Source organism: Rhinopithecus bieti, unplaced genomic scaffold, assembly GCF_001698545.2.
Source record: "Rhinopithecus bieti isolate Rb0 unplaced genomic scaffold, ASM169854v2 scaffold_15834, whole genome shotgun sequence".
Classification (NCBI taxonomy): domain Eukaryota; kingdom Metazoa; phylum Chordata; class Mammalia; order Primates; family Cercopithecidae; genus Rhinopithecus; species Rhinopithecus bieti.
Window position 1 is genome coordinate 1,141,014 of NW_016808980.1, and position 18,810 is coordinate 1,159,823.

General features: G+C 51.9%; 1 long non-coding RNA gene across 2 annotated transcripts; it reads left to right on the top strand.

Moving 5' to 3' along the window:
• The first annotated feature begins 5,328 nt into the window (after positions 1–5,328).
• Positions 5,329–12,006, top strand: LOC108539475 (uncharacterized). Of its 2 annotated transcripts, XR_001888381.1 has the most exons (4): positions 5,329–5,450; positions 5,862–6,295; positions 10,777–10,884; positions 11,010–12,006. It is a non-coding gene; the product is annotated as an uncharacterized LOC108539475 (long non-coding RNA). The 2 variants fall into 2 exon arrangements; XR_001888380.1 differs by having other exon boundaries at positions 10,777–12,006.
• The last annotated feature ends 6,804 nt before the right edge of the window (positions 12,007–18,810 follow it).

Genomic DNA, 18,810 nt, shown 5'->3' on the forward strand with positions numbered 1-18,810 from the left:
GCAGAAATGACCCTCCCCGTGATTATGTCAGGAATGTCAAGTACAATGAAAAGAATATTGCATTGTGCGGTCATGCAATTTTGTTTAAATATATTTAAATGTATCCACGCTTGCTATAGTGTGCTCATTCTAAAAATCTGTGTGCACCACAGCAATTATACGATAATTGTGTTAGGTCAAAGAGAAAATCAATTTATTTTCACAATTTTTATCCCATGTGGTAAGACAGTGACCTAGTCAAATCTCTCTAAGGTCATTCTTTATTATGATGTTTTGGCGCTAGTTCTCGGTGAATAACTCACTTTACATGGCTTTTTCCTGAGCCAAATTGTCCACCTTTATTTTCAGAGCTGCAGCCTGAGGTCTCCAGAAGCCCCTCCCAGCACCTCCCTGGGTGTGTCTCATGCTGCAAAGGGCACGGGGACCTGCAGGCTGGTGCTGTACTCCTGGAGTCCTGATGGCTGTGAAGCCCTAGGACCTACCCAAGTTGAGCTCTGTCACCCACCACCACCTGTGGCCTCAGCCTTCCCAAACTCCTGGCTCAGCCCCTGCCTCACCTTCTCTTTCACCCTACTTGTCTTTCCCTCCTTAAGCGAGACCTTGGGTGAGACCCCTGGGCAATGCTCTGGGCCTCAAATGGAAGCTTCATGGATGCTTCAGATGCTTCAGATCATGGAGTCCTGGAACTATAGAATTTTGTCCTCCAGGACGAAGGAATCACTAGCAGTCAGCAGACTAAACCTTTGCAATTCTAAAATTCAAATGCACAGGAGGCCTGGTAGACCAAGTCATGTGCTTGTTTGGGAAGCATTTATTGAGCATCTAGTATGTGCTAAAGTACTAGGGAGACAGCAGGAAACACAATGGACAAATCCTTTGACTTCATGGCTGTTAGATTTTGGGAGGGGGAGACAGCAAAGAAATGACAAATAGGTGAAAGACATAGCATGTCCCATAGTGAGACCGATGGGGAAAGGGGCTGAGTCTGCAGGAATTGAAGGGGCTGGCCACACAGATGTCTGGGACAGAGCATTCCAGATAGCAGGAAGAGCAGATGCAAAGGCCCTGAAGTTGGAACAAGCTTGCATTGTGGGGGAAAGTGAAGGAGAGCCAGAGATCATCCGGCCCTGAGGGCCACAGGAGGAGGAGGAGTTTGAATTTTACTGCAAGTAAGGTGGGAGCATTGGAGGGCTCTGGGCACAGGAGGGAGATGGCCTGACTCAGGTTACAACACCAGGTTCCTCAGCCTCGGCACCATTAACATTTCAGGCTGGATGATGCTCTGTAGTGGGGTTGTCTTGTGCAGTGTTGGATGTTAAGCAGCATCCCTGGCCTCTGCCCGCTGGGGGGGTTGCCAGTCGCACCACCTCCCCAAACTCGGTTGTGACAACTAAAATGATTTCCAGACATTGTAGAATGTGTCCTGGGTGCAGGATCTGTTTGGAAGGCAAAGCCAGCAGGATTTGTTGGGTTGGGCAAGGGAGATGTTGGAGTGGATGGGTGGATGCAGGCGCTATTGTCTGCTGAGATGGGGAACTGATTTGAGGGGCCACATTAGAAAGTTTCTCCTCCAGATGCCAACTTCATAGATCTGGGGCAGGGCCTAGAACCTGGCGTGGTCACAACCTGGCCTCAGGGCATGCTGAGTTTTTCACACTGTGCCTCAGAGAATTTAAGTGTCCAGAGGATGCACACTGGGGAAGGGTCTCTTCTATGGGGGCAGATGGGAACAGGTGGGCAGGGGGCCTTTCCTCGTCAGCAGACCAGGAGACTCTAAGTTGCTGTTTCAAGGGAGTCAGAGGATCAGCCTCATTGGAGGACTGGTTCCAAAAGGCAGCCTCACGGCCAGGCACGGTGGCTCATGCCTGTAATCCCAGCACTCTGGGGGCTGAGATGGGAGGATTATGTGAGCCTGAGAATTAGAGAATAGCCTGGGCAACATGGCGAAACCCTGTCTGTAAAAGAAAATAAATAAATAATAATGAAAATTAAAATAAAAGAAAAGAAGGGATTCTGAAAATGAAAAAAGCCAAACTCAGGTGCTGCCAGGGCTGGACAAGCAGCACTCGTGGTGAAGTGGTTGGAGAGAGGTGCAGGCCTGTCTAAAGGGGTGGACACTGCTCAGCTTCTGCCAGTGTCGCCATATGGGAAGGCCAGGATTGACAGTTTTTCATGAGAAACTGTGAATCTAGATCAGGGTGTCCAACCTTTTGGCGTCCCTGAGCCACACATGAAATACGCTAACACTAACGATAGCTGATGAGCTAAAAAGAAAAAATCGCAAACAAAATCTCATGTTTTAAGAAACATTATGAATTTGTGTTGGGCCGCGTTCAAAGCCATCCTGAGCCACATATGGCCTGTGGGTTGCGGGTTGGACAAGCTTGATCTAGATTGTTATATGAAACCTGTTGATATTTAAATGTTAGGGCAAATATATGCATATACAGGCCAGTTTTGGCCTGAGGGCCATGAGTTTGAGGTCTCTGTGATACTGCAGCCCTTCCATTTTGCAGATGAGGAGCTGGCCGGGAGTGTTAGCACAGCTGCCTCCAAGCCTGGCAGATGGTTCTGGATCAGGGCTTGAAGGGGTGCCTCGGGGAGGCGGTGCTTGGACTCAGCTCTGAAGAAGGGTCAGAGTCCCACAAAAAAGAGGAGAGGGCATCCCAGGGGGCAGAGGAGTGTGAGCAAGCATGTGTGGTGGGAATATGGAAGACTGTTTTCCAGGTGGAGGGAAGTAAGAAGACAAGGAACTGGAAAAGGAGTTGAAGGAGACAGGTTGATGAGGATGACGGGGAATAAAGTGGAGACAGAAGGTCAAATTGGACCCAAAAGAGGGTTGGAAAAATCACCCAAACACTTTAATAATATTAGTAACCTCACTTCTGAAATTGTGTGGCAACAAGCAGCTCGTTTATTTTACCATTTACTTCGGGTTCTTGGCAACCCTGCATACACCAGGGAATGTTTGCCTAACAAGAAACGTTCTCACTCACAGATTGTTTACAAACGCCTCGAAAATTTTGTAATATTTTATAAATATTAGGTTAGAAATTTCATATAGAATTGTAAAGTGTGAGTGGGTTAATTAAAGATTTTAAAATTTCAACTTAGCAGGTTTTTCTTTTTCTTCTTTTTTGAGACAGGGTCTCACTCAGTCGTCCAGCAGGCTGGAGTGCAGTGATGCAATCTCAGCTCACTGCAACCTCCACCTCCCGGGTTCAAATGATTCTCCCACGTCAGCCTCCTGAGTAGCCGGGACTACAGGCATGCACCACCACACCTGGCTAATTTTTGTATTTTTTGATAGAGACAGGGTTTCACCATGTCGGCCAGGCTGGTCTCCAACTCCTGACTTCAAGTGATCCACCTGCCTTGGCCTCCCAAAGTGCTGGGATTATAGTCGTGAGCCACCATACCTCACCAGCAGATTTCTCTAAGCATTTTAGAGGCAATATTTTCCCCCCAAATCTCTCTTGTGCAAATTTTCAGCCTCACAGCTGCCAAAACTTGAGGTGATGGACAAAAATAGTTGATATATAATGCTAGAAAGACTTAAGTGAGGTTTAGAGAGAGAGTCTAGAAAGAGTTCGCTTTCAGAGGGGAGGATCAGGGCCGGCTCCCTGGAGGAAAAGGTTTTGAATATGTGTGTTGAAGGGTGGGTGAAATCCAGACCAGGCAGATGGATTAGGGAAAGTGAGGGCATGCCGGGTGGAGGGTCCTGTGTGTGCGCAAATGTGAGGTGGGAATGATGGGGGTGAGAGCTTGGACCAAGGGGGCTGGGACTGGGGCTCGGGTGCCAAGAACCAAAGAGCCGCGATAAGGCCTGTCTGGGGCTCAGCCAGACTGGAAAGTAGTGCATAACAAGAGGAATGGGGAGCCCTAGAGGGTTTTAAGCAGGGGAGGAACATGGAGTCCATAGCAAGGCAGAGTGACTGGTGGGGAGGTGGGGAGGATGCCATAGCAACCATTCACGACAAGCCTCAGCCCCAAGCCCCAAGGAGGCAGGCAAGGCTGACCTTCTCTTTCCAGATGGTTTGTGGGTGCAAAAGGGCAGCAAAGAATGTGGGTGCCTCGTCCTTCTGCCCACGGTCTAGGGTCCTTCCCCTCACCCCAGTGGAGCCATCACAGGCGAAATAGAAGAACAAGCTGCCTGCGTTCAGTGGCTACAGAATACCTGGCCTCGCACAGAAGGCTGCGGGGTTTCTGCTCATTCATTCTTCCCGCATGAGGGAGGCGCTACGTCCATTTTACACAGGACACTGAGTCCCGGAGAGGCTAAGCAGCATGCCCGAGGTTACACAGCCAAGAAGGGGCACAGCAGGATTCAACCCAAAAGTCTTCACTCCAGCTACTGCCCTATCATGACACTCACGCGCTCCCACCAAGTCTGGCTTATGTTTCCAGGACCATAATCATCCCCATTTACCAGATGGGTAAACCGAGGCTCTGAGAAGTAGAGTCACTTGCATGAGGCCATACGGCAGGAAGGGTCAAAGTAAAGATTTGAATCCCTGGGTCCAGTCGACTCTGGAGCCTGCTTTCTTCCCACCAAATGCCTCAGCTGCTCGCCCTCCTGGGCATCTGTTTCCTCACCTGATGAACGGGGGAGACGGTGATGCCCCCCTGGCAAGGTCTACAGAGGATCCCGGGTGGTGCACGTCAATCACCCAGTTCAGTGCCTGGCAGTCAATGGATGCTTTAAACGTGACGGCTGTGTTTATTTGTATAAAGGTGGCTGAACATTAAATGGGTGGATTTATGGAAGGCGCTTAGGGTAGTGCCCTGCACATAATAGATGCTCAGGAAACACTCGAAGCAGTTATTATTATTATAGGATCTACCACAGGGGACAGCCCAGTGTTCCCTCAAAGCTGCTTCCTTCCCAAGTTGCCTTCCATTTATTTCTCCCTTCATCCAACACACTGGCCTTAGGGTCCAGGTTAGGATTTGGGAGGTTGGAGGGCTTAGGTTACAATTTGGGGTGATTTGGCCCCTCCTGCCCATTAGTCAGAGTGATGCTGAGAGCACTGGATGATAAGACCAGACTTCTAGATCCGTGCCCCGAACCCGCTGTGTGATCTCTGGCAACAGCCTTGCCCTCTCTGAGCCTTGGTTTCTCCTTTCATCTGCAGAGCCTGGACCAGGCTGCCCTGGGAGGTGCCAGCCCCAAATGGGGCCGGGGGCGGTTCCTGTGTCCCCTTGGCCACCAGCCTCCATCTCCCGCCTCCTGAGCTGCAGGCCCGCCCGGCTCAGCTGTGACGATGAACCAGCCAATCTGTTTACTGAACTGGCTGACCCCTTCCGGGAACTCGGCCCTAGCTTCCCAGAACTCGGGTATTAATGACCTGGAGCCACATGACGGAGCATGACACAGCACTTTTGGGCACAAGGCAGGGCCCAGAGGGGTGCGTGGGGGCCGCAGCCCAGCCCCCAAGCCCGTCCAGCGGGTGAGTCACCCGGGCCCCCTGCAGCTTCCTGATCCCAGCCACTCAGCTCTCTTCCCCACCCCCAGGATATCCCCAGTTGTCCGGGCTGCTCTGGGACCTCTTGATCTTTGCACTAGGGACTTAGCATCGGTCTTGGGTGATCAGGGCTGCCTTCTGGGATTACAGATGGGGACAGTGAGGCCCAGAGGACTAGAGTGAATGAACAGTACGCTCTGAGTAAGCATCCACTGTGTGGGAGGCACTGGGCAAATACGTCATGTTAGTCTCACAGCAATGCAACACAGTGGCATAGTTTAATCCTCATATAATAGATGGGGAAACTGAGGCTCAGAGTGGGAATGAATTCTCCCAAGGGCATGCAACGAGGGCACTCTCTGTCTGACCGGAGATAATTTCCTCTCGTCTCCTCAGCAGCCGACAAGGGAGGTGCCATGTGGACTGTTTCACAACTGGAGAAACTGAGGCACAGAGGGGTTGAGTCACCTGCCTAAGGCACTAAGCAGTCTGGCTCCAGGACCTGTGCTCAGAACCAGCACTTGGCACATAGCTGGCACCGACATGGTCTCTGTGCACTGCCGTGGATGAGAGCAATGCTGGCTGTGGTGTCCGGCGGAGCTGGGTTCCAATGCTGACTTCACCTTCCTCAGGCTGCACAGCCTGGAGCACATGGCTGCACCCTGCTGTGCCTCAGTTTCCTCACCTGTCAAGGGTGATTGTGGTCGTCCTGACCTTGCAGAGCTGCAGTGAGGGCTATGAGTGAGGGGTGTCTAAACTGCATCTGGACACCCAGAAGGCGCTCTGTGAACACTGACTTTCCTTGGCCCAGGCCTCTGAATCCACGACAGGTCAGCCTCTGGGCCCCATATCTTCCTCCTTCACCCTTTGCTGCCCCAGGGCAAGGTGAGGGCGGTGGTTTTTATGGGCCTGGGAACCAGACAGGCTCTGGGGCTTGGAGGGGGCGCCTGCTGCTGGCGAGAGTCGGGCCTCCTGGTTCCCAGTCCCTGATTTTGGGTTGGGGGCCAGGGGCGGGCAGGGGTGAGGCAGCACTTTGATGCTCTTCCCTTCATTCCACCACCATTGCTTGAGCACCTACTGTATGCCAGATTGCAGGGGACCCAGAAGTGAACAAGGTCTCTGCCCTCACTATGGTGGAGGAGAGGATGGAGAAGATAAACATCGGTGAGCAAATGCTCGAAGAGGCGAGAGGATTTCACCAGGGAGAAGGGCCGTGGTAGGAATCAGCAGGAGTGTTGGGAGCTGGGTGGGTCAGACAGGGCTTTTCTGAGGCGGTGCGGAGGAGCAGAGGCCTGAAGGAGAAGAAGGATCAGACCTGGGGAAGAGATTTCCAACAGAGGGAAATTCACCACAGCGCATGCAAAGGCCCTGAGGGTGGGAACGGGTTTGGGAGGTTCCAGGAAAGGCGAGGAGGCTGAAGGGGTGTGAGGAGGGGACAGCAGCAGGACATGGTGCTGGAGGGCCAGCAGGGGTCGGACCATGCAGGGCTTCGTGGGCTGAGTGGGCAGCGGCGGCTGGGACTTGGGCAGGAGCTAATGTGAGAGACGGCAAGACTGCCTGAGATGGCGTTCAGACCTTCTACCCATGTCACAGACGAGCTCGCTGAGGCCTGGGCTAGCTTCCTCTAGAAGGTCACTGGCTGGACAGGGATGAGAATCGAGGGAGTTCACCTCCCCTGGAGAAGACAGAAGCCAGAACACGGGGAGAGGAGAGGGTCCCGCGTTCACCCCTGCAGCCCCGAGAGCTGTGGGCTGTGGGGCCGCCTGGATGGCTTCCTGGCAGAAGAGGTGCCCTCCAAGCTGTGGCTGGGGCAGAAGGGCTGGGAGAGCTTTCCTAGTGAGGGAAACAGCACACAGAGAGGCCCTGAGGCGGCGGTGAGGTGCAGGCGTGTCTGGGAAATTCATCACTGCTTGGGAGTCAGGAGAGTGACGGGGTGAGGAGGTGTTATTGTCAGGGTCTCCCTCGCAGAAGGCCTTGGGGCCAAGGGGAGGAGCTGGAATTGCCTTCCACCACGTGCAGACCCCAGGATGGATCCCAGGACTGCCCGGAGACAGGCACACGTCTGCCTTCATGTGGCCCACAGTCCAAGGGCAGGGACAGTCTGGAGAGGTCAGGGCCATGGGGGGCAGGAGGGCAGAGGGGCAGAACTCCCATCCTAGTTCCAATCTCAGTGCTGTGACACACTCCCTGTGTGACTTGGGGCAAGTCACTCCACCTCTCTGAGCCTCTGTGTCCTCATCTATAAACACCACCTGGAAAGATATTCTCAGAACACAGTGAGATCATTCACTCATTCGTCCACTCATTTATTCCTTGGATTCTATTTTTTAGCACTTCTTCTATGCCAGGCCCTGGGCTAGGGACACAGCAGTGACAAAAACCCCTGCCCTTGTAGGGCTGGCAGAAGAGGTAGTGTAAAGCAGCGAGTGGTTAAGAACACAGACATTGGAGCCAGGGGGGCTTGGGTTAACTCCTGGCCCACTGCTTATTTGCTGTGTGGCTTTGGGTGAGACACTTTACCTCTTTGAGCCCCACCTATAAAATGCTATGTCATAGGATTGCTGAAAGGACAAATAAGTTAATATATGTCATGTGTTTAGCACACAGCAGGTGCTCAATTGTGCTTGAATGAGCAGAGATGTGCAATAAGCAAACAGAAGAGGGGTGAAGGGATGAGACAGTGTCTGATAGTGGGAAGTACAAGTGGCCAGCTCTTAGCAACAAGTAGGCATTCAGTAGGTGCTCAATAAGTGTTTCTCCTCCTTTGTCTCCTTCCAAGTCCATCTTGGACCTTAGCCCATAGGGAACTTAAGGGCCTGAGGTCTGGAATCTGTGTGGAAGGTGGGAAGTCGTCTTTGCTGATTCAGAAACCCAGAGCTGAGCTTTGGGGTTGGGAAGGGCAGAGATGCCCCCAGCATCCCCCGCCCCTCATGCTCCCTGCACCCTGTCCCCAGCATCATGTGCAGCCTGGGTGGCTGCGACGAGCTGGGGCCTGCCCGACGGGTCCCCAGTAATGACACTCATTACACAGGTGTCTGGCAGCAGGGGGAGGAGAAGGCCCCAGGGGGCGCATTCACATGGCGCCCAGCCAGCCCACCCCAGGCCCTTCCTCGTCCTTTATGAGTCTGGTGCCCAGGGCAGGCGGGCAGGCGGGGGAGAGGAGCTGGCGAAGGGCCAGCTGGCGCCCAGTGAAAGGAGGGAAAGTTGAGAGGTCTGGGTGCCAAACTCTGGAGTGGAGGCCAGGGGAGGTGGGCACAGGGGGCGTGTGTGTATGTGCACAGGGGTCGTGCGTGTGTGTGCATGGGGGGCGTGTGTGTGTGTGCACGCATGTGTGTGTCAGTGTGTTTGGGGGGGTGCAGTGAATGTGTCCAGGCCTATGCATCCCCCCTGGCCTGTGTGTGGAGATGAGAGGGTCTGTGTAGATGAAGCACCGATGGTCCCATGCCCGTTTCATTTGTTCTGTAACCTACACTGTGAGGTGGGTACCAGGCTGGGTCCAGCCTGGGCCTGGTGACGTCCGAGCCAGCCCCAGGGCAGCCCTAGACTCTGCCATCTAAGAGCTCCAAATCCAGGGAGTGACAGACGCCAGGCAGAGGACTAGGACATCCCAGTGAAGACTTTGATGGAGAAAAATAAGGCAGGGAGCTGAGATCAATAGGATGGGGTCAGAGGCTTCACTGGAAGGTGAGCTTGGCCGGAGGCCTGGAGGACGAGCCGCCATGGCAAAATCGGCAGGAGGAATGGCAAGTGCAAAAGCCTGGTGTCAGGGCTCAGCTTGACCTGTGTGAAGCGGCGAGTGAGGAGGGAACTGGGGGCCGGGGCAGGTCTAGAACTCATGGCCAAAGTCAGGGGTGTGCATCTTCTGAGCGCAGTGGGAAGCTTGGCAGGCGGTAGGCACACAGATGGGGGCTCCACTGGGGTGAACGGATTTGATGAGAGCGGGGACCAGGCCCTCTGGGTGTGGGAACAATTGGCTTTCAGAGCTACAGACAGGAACGTGGGCTGCTCAATTGTGCTTGAACCTTTTCTCCTGGGTTCAAACCCCTCCTGGATCCTGGAACCTGTTATTAAGCTGGCTGCACCCCGGGGCACGGGCCTTTATCCCCAGATAGGGCCCGGGCCCCCAAGACGCGGGTGGACGGGAGATACTGGTGAACCCCATGCCTACCCCACCCCTGCCAGGCCCCTCGGCAGGGCCAAGTCTGCTTCTGAGAGCTGGAAGGAGATTGTGGAGCACTGAGTACCTCCGCTTTTACAGATGGGGAAACTGAAGCCCAGAGAAGGAATGGGTATGTCCTGGGGTCTTGTGGCAGGGCACTGGGGGCAGCACCCAGAAAGCCTCCGTCACACTCCTATCTCTTCCTACTTCATCCCCGCCCACAGCAGGCTCCTCCCAGTATGACTCTGGCAGGGTAGCAGCTGGTGTCTGGGCAGAGCTACAGGGAAGAGCTGGGTCTGGTTTGAGAAGCCTCTCTTAATTGGGTCCTGTAGGAAGAACTGTTAACACTGTGCGTTTCCCATCGCTGGAGGCGTGCAAAAAGACCCGGATAACAGCCCTTCGTCTGCTTAGAGAATTACAGAGAGGTTCGGGTGGATGGGAGACCACTGCCCTTCTAGCTCTGTGATTCCACAGGAACCTCGGAGCAATCCTCAGCTCAAGCCTCAGTTTTCCTGACTGTAAAATTGCTTTTTGTAATTATCAGAGTGACCTCATTAAAAGGACAGCTTTGTTGATAAAATTCTCCTGCATTTATCCAGTCCACACTTGGCTCCCCAGTGCTAAGAGACAGCTCCAGCCCTCACCGTGGCTTGTATATCCTGCAGTCCTGGTCCTCGGGGCCTTTCCTCCCACCCCCTGATTCTCCCCTTCCTCTCTCTGCTGCAACCACAGACTTCCTCTCTGTTGTTCCTCTCCTGCCTCAGGGCATTTGCAGATGCTGTGAGCATTGGATGCCGGGTGGAGGGCTTTCCATAATTTCAATTTCCCACCAGTCCTATCAGGTGAATAGGAGATCCATTTTACAGATGAGGAAACGGAGTCTCTGAGAGCTAAAGACACACAGCTTTTTGTGAATCCACAGGAGTCAGGATTTGAGCTCAGGCCATCTGGAATCTAACACCACTCTTTTCTTCATTCCTTATGTGACTTGTCTTCATTTTCAAAACTTTGCTCAACAGTTGCCTTCTCCAGGAAGCCTTCCCTGACTACCCTCTTCGTCCACCTCCCATGACCTTCCCGAGTTTCACCGTTGCTGCACTGCTCACACTGCCTCTCAATTATCTCTCTCGCTCTCTTTTTTTTTCTCAACAGCTTTACTGGGGTGTAACAAACACATGATAAACTGCACATACTCCAGTGTTCGTGTCACTGATCTGCTTTCTGTGGCCGTGGATTAGTTTGCGTTCTCTACAATTTTCTGTAAGTGGAATCATGCGGTGTATTCTTCATTTGGCTTCTTTTCCTCAATATCGTGATTTTGAGAGTTACCCACATCCCTGTGACAGTTCTCTTTTTTTTTTATGTATCTGCCCTGTCCCCCTCAGACTGTGAGTTCCATGGGGCAGAGACTCTGTCATATTTACCTCTACGTCCCCAGCACTCAGCACAGGGCTGGGCACACAGGAAGTGCCTAATAAGCGTTGACTGACTGGAAGGAGGATGAGGATGTGCCCAAATGGGGGAAGAGCGGGCGCACTGGCATGGCAGTGAGGAGCCCAAAGCCCGATTAAGAAAAAACAGCCCCTGGAATCATCTGGAGGCCTCGCGTCCCTATCAGATAAGCATATCCGATCATCCCCATGGCTGTCTCTGTGGAGCAAAGATCTGGATTGCACAAGGGCTGGGCCTGGGCTGAGGTGGCGCTAGTGGTCCCTTTATCTTGCGTGGGCATTCGGCTCCATGTTCTAGAACTGCACAGCCCACGCACCCCGGCAGGCGGAGGCCTGGGCTCCGGCAGCGGGTGGGCAGGTGGGCGGCAGGAAGAAGTGGCCGCTCAGCCCTCCCCAAACCAGTCGGACTCCTTTGCAGAGATTTCTGCAGGCGCTTTGGGAGCTGGGTAAGGGAGAGTGGGAGGCAGGAGGAAAAAGCAGGAGGAGGGGAGGAATCATTTAATGAGCAAATATTATAGGGAATTTCCAGTTCATGCCCCATCAGGCTGGGCAGGAACACAGTGGGATTACTCAGGCAGTTTCCAGGTACCAGCCTCGACCTCGAAGGTGCAGTGTGGCTCAGATGCCTCTAGGTCTTCATTGCTGGCTAGAAACCCAACTAGCCAGGGTGAGAAAGTGGCTGTGAGCTACATCCTGAGACAAAGCCTGCAACCAAAGTCGAGTCTAAGCATGTGCTTCCTGCATCAATATTTGCTGAGATGACCTTATTGCCCATTTCCCAGACAGAAAAACTGAGGCTGGGAGTTGTGGCATTGACTGAGGTCACACAGGGGTCAGTGGGGAGTAGGGAGAGCTTAAAAGCCAAGGGCCATTGTGGAGTGACTCCTTCAACAAGGGCCACATTCTTTTGATAAATACTTATTGAGCACCTACTGTGTGCCACACACCATGCTCAGCTCTGCAGGTGAAAAAAAAAAAGGAGGCCGGTCATGGTGGCTGATACTGGTAATCCTAGCACTTTGGGAGGCCGAGCCGGGCAGATCACAAGGTCAGGAGATCAAGACCATCCTGGCCAACATGGTGAAACCCCGTCTCTAGTAAAATACAAAAAATTAGCCGGGAGTGGTGGCGGGCGCCTGTAGTCCCAGCTACTTGGGAGGCTGAGGCAGGAGAATAGCTTGAACCCGGGAGGTGGAGGTTGCAGTGAGCCAAGATCGCACCACTGCACTCCAGCCTGGTGACAGAGCAAGACTCCGTCTGAAGAAAAAAAAAAGGAGTCTTTGGGCAAAAATTGTGCATTGCATCTTATCTACAGATGAACACAATTTTTGAGGTCAGAGATGTTTTGTGGAAACAAGAAGTTTGGACCAGACTAGCATTTCCCAAATCTATTTTATCGTTTATCCATTCTGAGGACACAGATCTGAGGGACACAGAATCTCTGGGGTATTAATAGGAGTGACAAGGGGGAAAGTGTTCCATCATCCACTGGGTTTGGGAACTCCTGGGTGAACATTTGCCACAGGTGTTCTCAGTCTTAGATGCTCCAAAGAGCTCAATGAGCATCTAGGTGGTTAGTTCCTGTAAGTTACCCTCTGGGATACCTAAGGGAGTTTGTTCACTGTTTTTCTGACTTCATGAGTCCTTGTTGGATGCTGCTTCCTCCAAGGAGCCTTCTCTGAATCCCCAGAAGGACCTGAGTCTCCTTCTGTGAAGGCACCTGCCTGGAGCTCCCTTTGACCTCCAGGGTTGTAGCTGTCTGTTTCCATCACTTGATTGTGAGCTTCTCAAGGGCAGGGACAGCTGTGATTCCTTTCTTGGTTCTGGTATAGAGAACAGAATGGGTGGATGGAGCATTTAATGGGTGAAAGGATGATGACCTGATGGATGGGTGGATAGTCAAATGGATAATTTAATGGCTGGGTACATATATGGAGATAAGGGAACTGTTTTTGAATGGATAAAATGGATGAAGAAATAGATCAATGAAAGAATAGATGAATCAATGAATGAGATAATTAACAATTGAATTAATGGATTAGTGAACGCATGAATGAAGAAATTAGTGGATAAATGGAGAGATGGATGACGGATGGTTGAATAAATAAATGAGTGCTGGATTTTAAATTGTGTGATGGATGGCGTGGGTGATTTCATGGTTGAATACTGTGAATTATTGATGGATGAATGAATAGATAAATATATAATTAAATGAATGAATTAATACATAAAATCATGGATGACTTAATAGATGGCTAGATGAATAAACAGATAAAGGGATAAATGGGTAGATGGATTGGTGATTCCACAAGTGAATGGATGGGTGTATGGATGGGCAAATGGTTGGATGGATAGATGAAAGAGTGGGTGCATGGATGAGTGAGTGGACAGATGAATGGGTAAATGGATGGATGAGTGGACGGGTGAGTGGGTGGATAGGAGAATGGATAGGTAGATAAATGAATGGATTGGTGGGTAGGAGGGTGTATCCACCTACCCTAGAATAGATGGACGGGTAGGTGGATGGATGGATGGATGGATGGATGGATGGATGGATGGATAGGAGAATGGATAGGTAGAAAAATGAATGGATTGGTGGATAGGAGGGTGGATAATAGAATAGATGGATGAGTAGGTGGATGGATGGATGGATGGATAGATGGATGGATGGATGGATAGATGGATGGATGGTTAGATTGATTGGTGGATGAATAGATGAATGGGTGGATGAGTGGATGGGGAAATAGGATGGAGGAGTGCATGGATGGGTGGAAGACAGAATGAATGGATGGATAGGTGAGTTGGATGGATATACAGGTGAATGCATGCTATGTCATAAGATTGGAACTGAGGTCAGAAGGCAGGAAAATTCCTGTCTTCCTCCCTGATGCAGCAGTATCAAGTTTTTGAAGTTTGAAAGCTAAGTGAAAGTTTTAAGTCATATCTCCAGAAAATTGCATATAGACACAAAATGCTAGCAACTTTATGGGAGTGGTGGTCATGGAGCCTAAGAGCCACCTACAGATCCTAGGTGAGGAGTCCCAGTGCAGTGTTATGCATTTCCTTTTACTCTCTGAGCCCTGATCTTGGAGAGGAACCCAGGCCCAGTGGAGTGAAGGCAACTGAGATGGGGACAGTTTCCTAAAGGAGAAGAGACTTGTGTATTCATTCATTCATTGCGCAACATTGCTGTGACCTTTCTGGATGCCTGGGAGAAAATACCTGGGAGAAGATAAAGGTGCCTCTCATAAATGGCAAGTGTTTGGAGCTTGAAGTCAGACAGATTGCATTTTTAATCTAATCTCTGATATGTACTAGCTGGGTGACCTTGGGAAACTTACTTCACCTCTATGGGCCTTCTCTTCTTCATGTATAAAGTAGGGACAGCAATAATCCCTACCCCATTGGGTTGTGACTATGTAAACAGGTATGTAAAACATGTATCCCAGTGCTCAGTGCATAGTAAATGCTCAATAAATATCAGTTCTTTTTCTTCTTACATGACTACTGCTGTCTTGCATTGGGCCTATGCAAGATGCTGCTGAGCTTGAGATACCCAAGGCATCATCCCGGCCTTTTAAAGTGTCCACAGTCCATCAGGGAACACAGACAAGTAAGCAGAGGATTCCATTCACAGAGGGTTCGGGGGCTGAGATAGGGAATCCTAAGACCTCATGTTCAGGGTCATCTGATCCTCAGCATCCATTCCTATTAATATCTCTTTCTAGCAAGTGACTGCAGAGACTGGAAGGCTACACGCTACATTTCCCAGCCTCCTTTGCAGCAGGGGTTCTGTACACTCTGCAGGTCCTGCCAGGCAGATGCCTTCCTGTGAGAGTCAGGAAATGGGGGCGGCCTTGTTTTTGCCTGGGCTCTCTTTCTGTTGGTGAGCATGGACATGGGATGGATTTTCTTGCAGCAAACTTGGTGTCTGGGTATCACTCTTGGGGAGTCTAGAGGTAGGGATGGCGGTGGTGGCTTCCTCATCTCCAGATCGCTGGATGGTGCTGCAATGTGTTCTCAAAGTCTACAGCTCCTCTGTGGCCTCCTGATTCCCCACCATCCTGAGTGGCTGACAGCTCTCCTGAAGGTCCAGTTCTGCTGTGTGGTGCTGGTGCCTCTCCAGCCCTTCCAGCAATGCTGTGAGTGTTCAATTCCCTGTGTTGAATCCTTTCTGCTTAAAATGCCTGGAAAGAACGCTGTCCTCTAAAATCCAAAACAAACACAAAATCTGGAAGGGTTTCTGGTTCCCATAACAGTAGTTTGACTTACACGGGGTGGGAAGCGGGGAACACTGCAGGGCCTCAGCAGGTACCTAAACTAGACTTAGGGCATCAGGGAAGGTTTACGAAGCCCGTGACATGTAAACTGAGTCCTGAAGGGCATATATGGAGTAGGCAGACAAAGAGTTGAGTGGGAAGAACACACCGGGCAGAAGGAACAGCCTGTGCATGGCTGGGCACGGGGGCTCACACCTGTAATCCCAGCACTTTGGGGGCCAAGGTGGGCAGGTCACCTGAGGTCGCGAGTTTGAGACCAGCCTGGCCAACATGGTGAAACCCCATCTCTACAAAAAATGAAAAAATTAGCTGGGCTGTGGTGGTGCATGTCTGTAATCCCAGCTACTGCAGAGGCTGCGGCAGGAGAATTTCTTGAACCCGGGAGGTGGAGGTTGCAGTTAGTCAAGATCGTGCCATTGCACTCCAGCCTGGGCAACAGAGAGAGACCCTATCTCAAAAAAAAAAACGGGGAGGGACAGCCTATGCAAAGACTCAGAGATCAGAAAAGACATCGTGGAGAAGTGGGTAGTTCGGGCTGACTGGAACGTACAAATTGTAAGGGAGAGGTCAGGGGCTTTAAGGCTGGCCAAGGTGCTACACTTCCTTTGAAAGTGATGGGGGGCTTCTGATAGTAAACAGCAGAAAATAGTAGGTGTCTTTCAGACTCCTGCAGGAGTCTGAATTTGGGGAAGAGGAAGTATTGCAGGGAAAGCAGCGAGACGGCAAGGAACTGCAGTCACCTGGGTGAGAGGTGATGAGATTGACCTGGCATGGCAGCCTCAGAGGAGAGGAGGGTGGATGGATTTGAGGGAGGTTGAGGACGAGACTCCCAGACTTTGGTGATCAATTGGGTTGGAGGCATGGCGGCGGGAGGCATTATGGATGATGCTCGTGTTTCTGGCTTTGGACACTGAACAGTTGTGCAGCCTTCCAAAAGAAGGGAGGCAGACTGAGGGACAGTTTGGGGGAAGTTGCTGAACTTGCTTTGGGCACACTGATTTGGAGGATGCCTGGGGATCATCCAAGAGGAGGCATCTGGGAAGTGTACAGACATGTGGTCAGAGGCTGAGACAACAGATTGGATATGGACAAGGGCCCACGACTTTGGGGAAAATGAGTGAAATATTCATTCAACTAATAGCACAGGGGAGCCTCTATCTGTTCATGTCTGAATACCTGGCAGTGGGCCAAGGGCCTGGTTGCTTGTTCAATAAGCTAGGAGGAAGCGCTGGAGCAAGCCTTGGAGGGTGGGCTGGGTTCTACCAGGAAGAGACGAGATGAGGGCCCAGTGGTCAAGTGCATGAGGCCTGGGTTTAAGTCCAGCCCCTCTGTGTGTTGATTGTAGGGACGTGGGCCAGATGTTTTCCCTACCTGAGCCTGTTTCCTCATCTGAAGATTGGTCATAAGGGACATGGTGAAGCTTCAAAGTTGTGCTTGTGGAAGCAGGTAGCTTGGAGCATGGAGCAGGGCTTTTGGGGGACAACTTGGGACAGAAAGAGTCACCCACTTCCTGGTGTGGCAGAGCCATGGGGGATGGGAAGACAGAAATTAGGATCTGCCTGAAAAACACATCCACAGCTGTGTCCCATGTGAGAAAGGAGACCTCGGTCCCCGCCCAGGCTCCCTTTCACCCCTCAGCCTGCTGGAGATGGCGGGCGGGGGAAATCATCTCCATGGAGTGGAGGAGGGGACCAGATGACAGAAACCTTCCCCACGTCCCTTGGAGCTGCTGGAGCTGGGTCCTGGCCACCGTCCCAACCTGTAGCTCCTGACTTGGGGTCAGGCTGAGATTTGCTCCTTCTCTGCCTGCTCCATTTGGCTACAGAGAACAGAGGCTGCAAACTGGAGGCCTCAGGGGCCCAATCTGGTCCCCAAGCCTGTGGGGCTTTCTTCAGCCCACACAGAGTTTTTAAAAAGAATGAAGCCAATATTTAAGAATCTGTGGATATGACACACAAAGCTGTGTTTTGACTGCCTCTGGAAAATCAGGGCATGGAGCGTCTGACCATATTGGGCCCCGTTCTCTAGGGACTACCATCAGCCAGAGCTGAGAGGTGACTGTCTTCAAACAAGGCATGTACCCCAGTCCCCACCACTCCCTCTTGTCTCTCTGATGCTGAGGCCAAGGAATAGTAGCTATTTATCATCTTACGCCAGCCCACTCTGTTCATTTTAAATTCCTGCCTGGTCCCTGGTGACACTGTTTTCAACCCCAGAACCAGTCTCTTTTTCCTCTAAAACCACGAAGACTTTGGCCCTGGTTCTAGGCCTGAATCGGCTTCCCAAGATCCCCAATCTCTGAGCTCCTCAGGGTCATGGTTTACCTTTCCCTCTGCCCCACAAGGCCTAGCACACCGCCCCCCCGGGGGACAATGATGAGCTGAGACTTGGCTGGTGTTGGGGGACCGGCTGGGCCTGTGGGAGGCAGACCCACATCTGCTCTGAGATGTGTCAGCTGGGCCTGGTCACACTCTCTGCGGCTCATCCCTGAGGCATGTGGAACCAGGCGCTGTTCTCGTGGCCCAGCCAGGGTGGTGGGCGGGGCCAGGCCCAGGACATGGTGTATGTCAAGGCCACGTACAACAGGCCTGATGTTCCAGCCGCAAACACGTTGGTTGGAAAGAGGAAAGGAGGAGGGAGAGGCAGAGCTGCTTTAACAGAAAGTACCCAAAATAGAGAGGCAGAAAGAGCCGAACTCACACTCTAAGTTGCTGTGTGACCTTGGGGAAATCACCTCACCTCTCTGAGCCTCTAGCTTAAGATGGAACCAGGGACAGACCCCAGCTTGCAGCCTTGTGGGCATATTCAGTGGTATAGTGGCTGATGTGGGGCCTAATGCCTAGAGGGGCAGCCTGGAATGGAGACAAAAATCACAGACTTTGGGGCCAGATGAGGTTGCCACTTGTGAGCTGGGTGACCCTGGGCAGATCACTTCTCCATCTGCATCCCTAGAGAAGGTCCTCACCAAGTTATTCCGCCAAAAAAAAAAAAAAAAAAAAAAAAAGAATCCATTCACTGAACAAATATTTATTGGGCAATTCCTGTGGGTCAGGCGCTGGAGACATGGCAGGACATAGGACGGTCAAAGGTCTCTGCCCCCATGGAGTTCACACTTGTGGAGACAGCAGGCAATACACATGATAAATAAGTTGCATATTGCATTTGAGAAGATCCGTGCTAGGGAGAGAAATGAAGCAGGAACAGGAGATGGGATTTCAATGGGCGGGGCAGGGACAGCCTGGTGAGCAGGTGACAGCTGACAGTGATCTGTAGGAGATGAGGGAGGGAGCTGCGGGGAGGGGAGAGTGTTCTAGGCAGTGGGAACGATGCACAGGCCCTGAGTGGGGCTGTGGCTGTTGTGTTTGGGGTGTAGCAAAGAGGCCAGTGTGTGGAGCAGAGTGAGTGAGGGAGAGAGACTAGGAGGACGTGAGGCCCAAGAGGCTGTTACAGGGGGC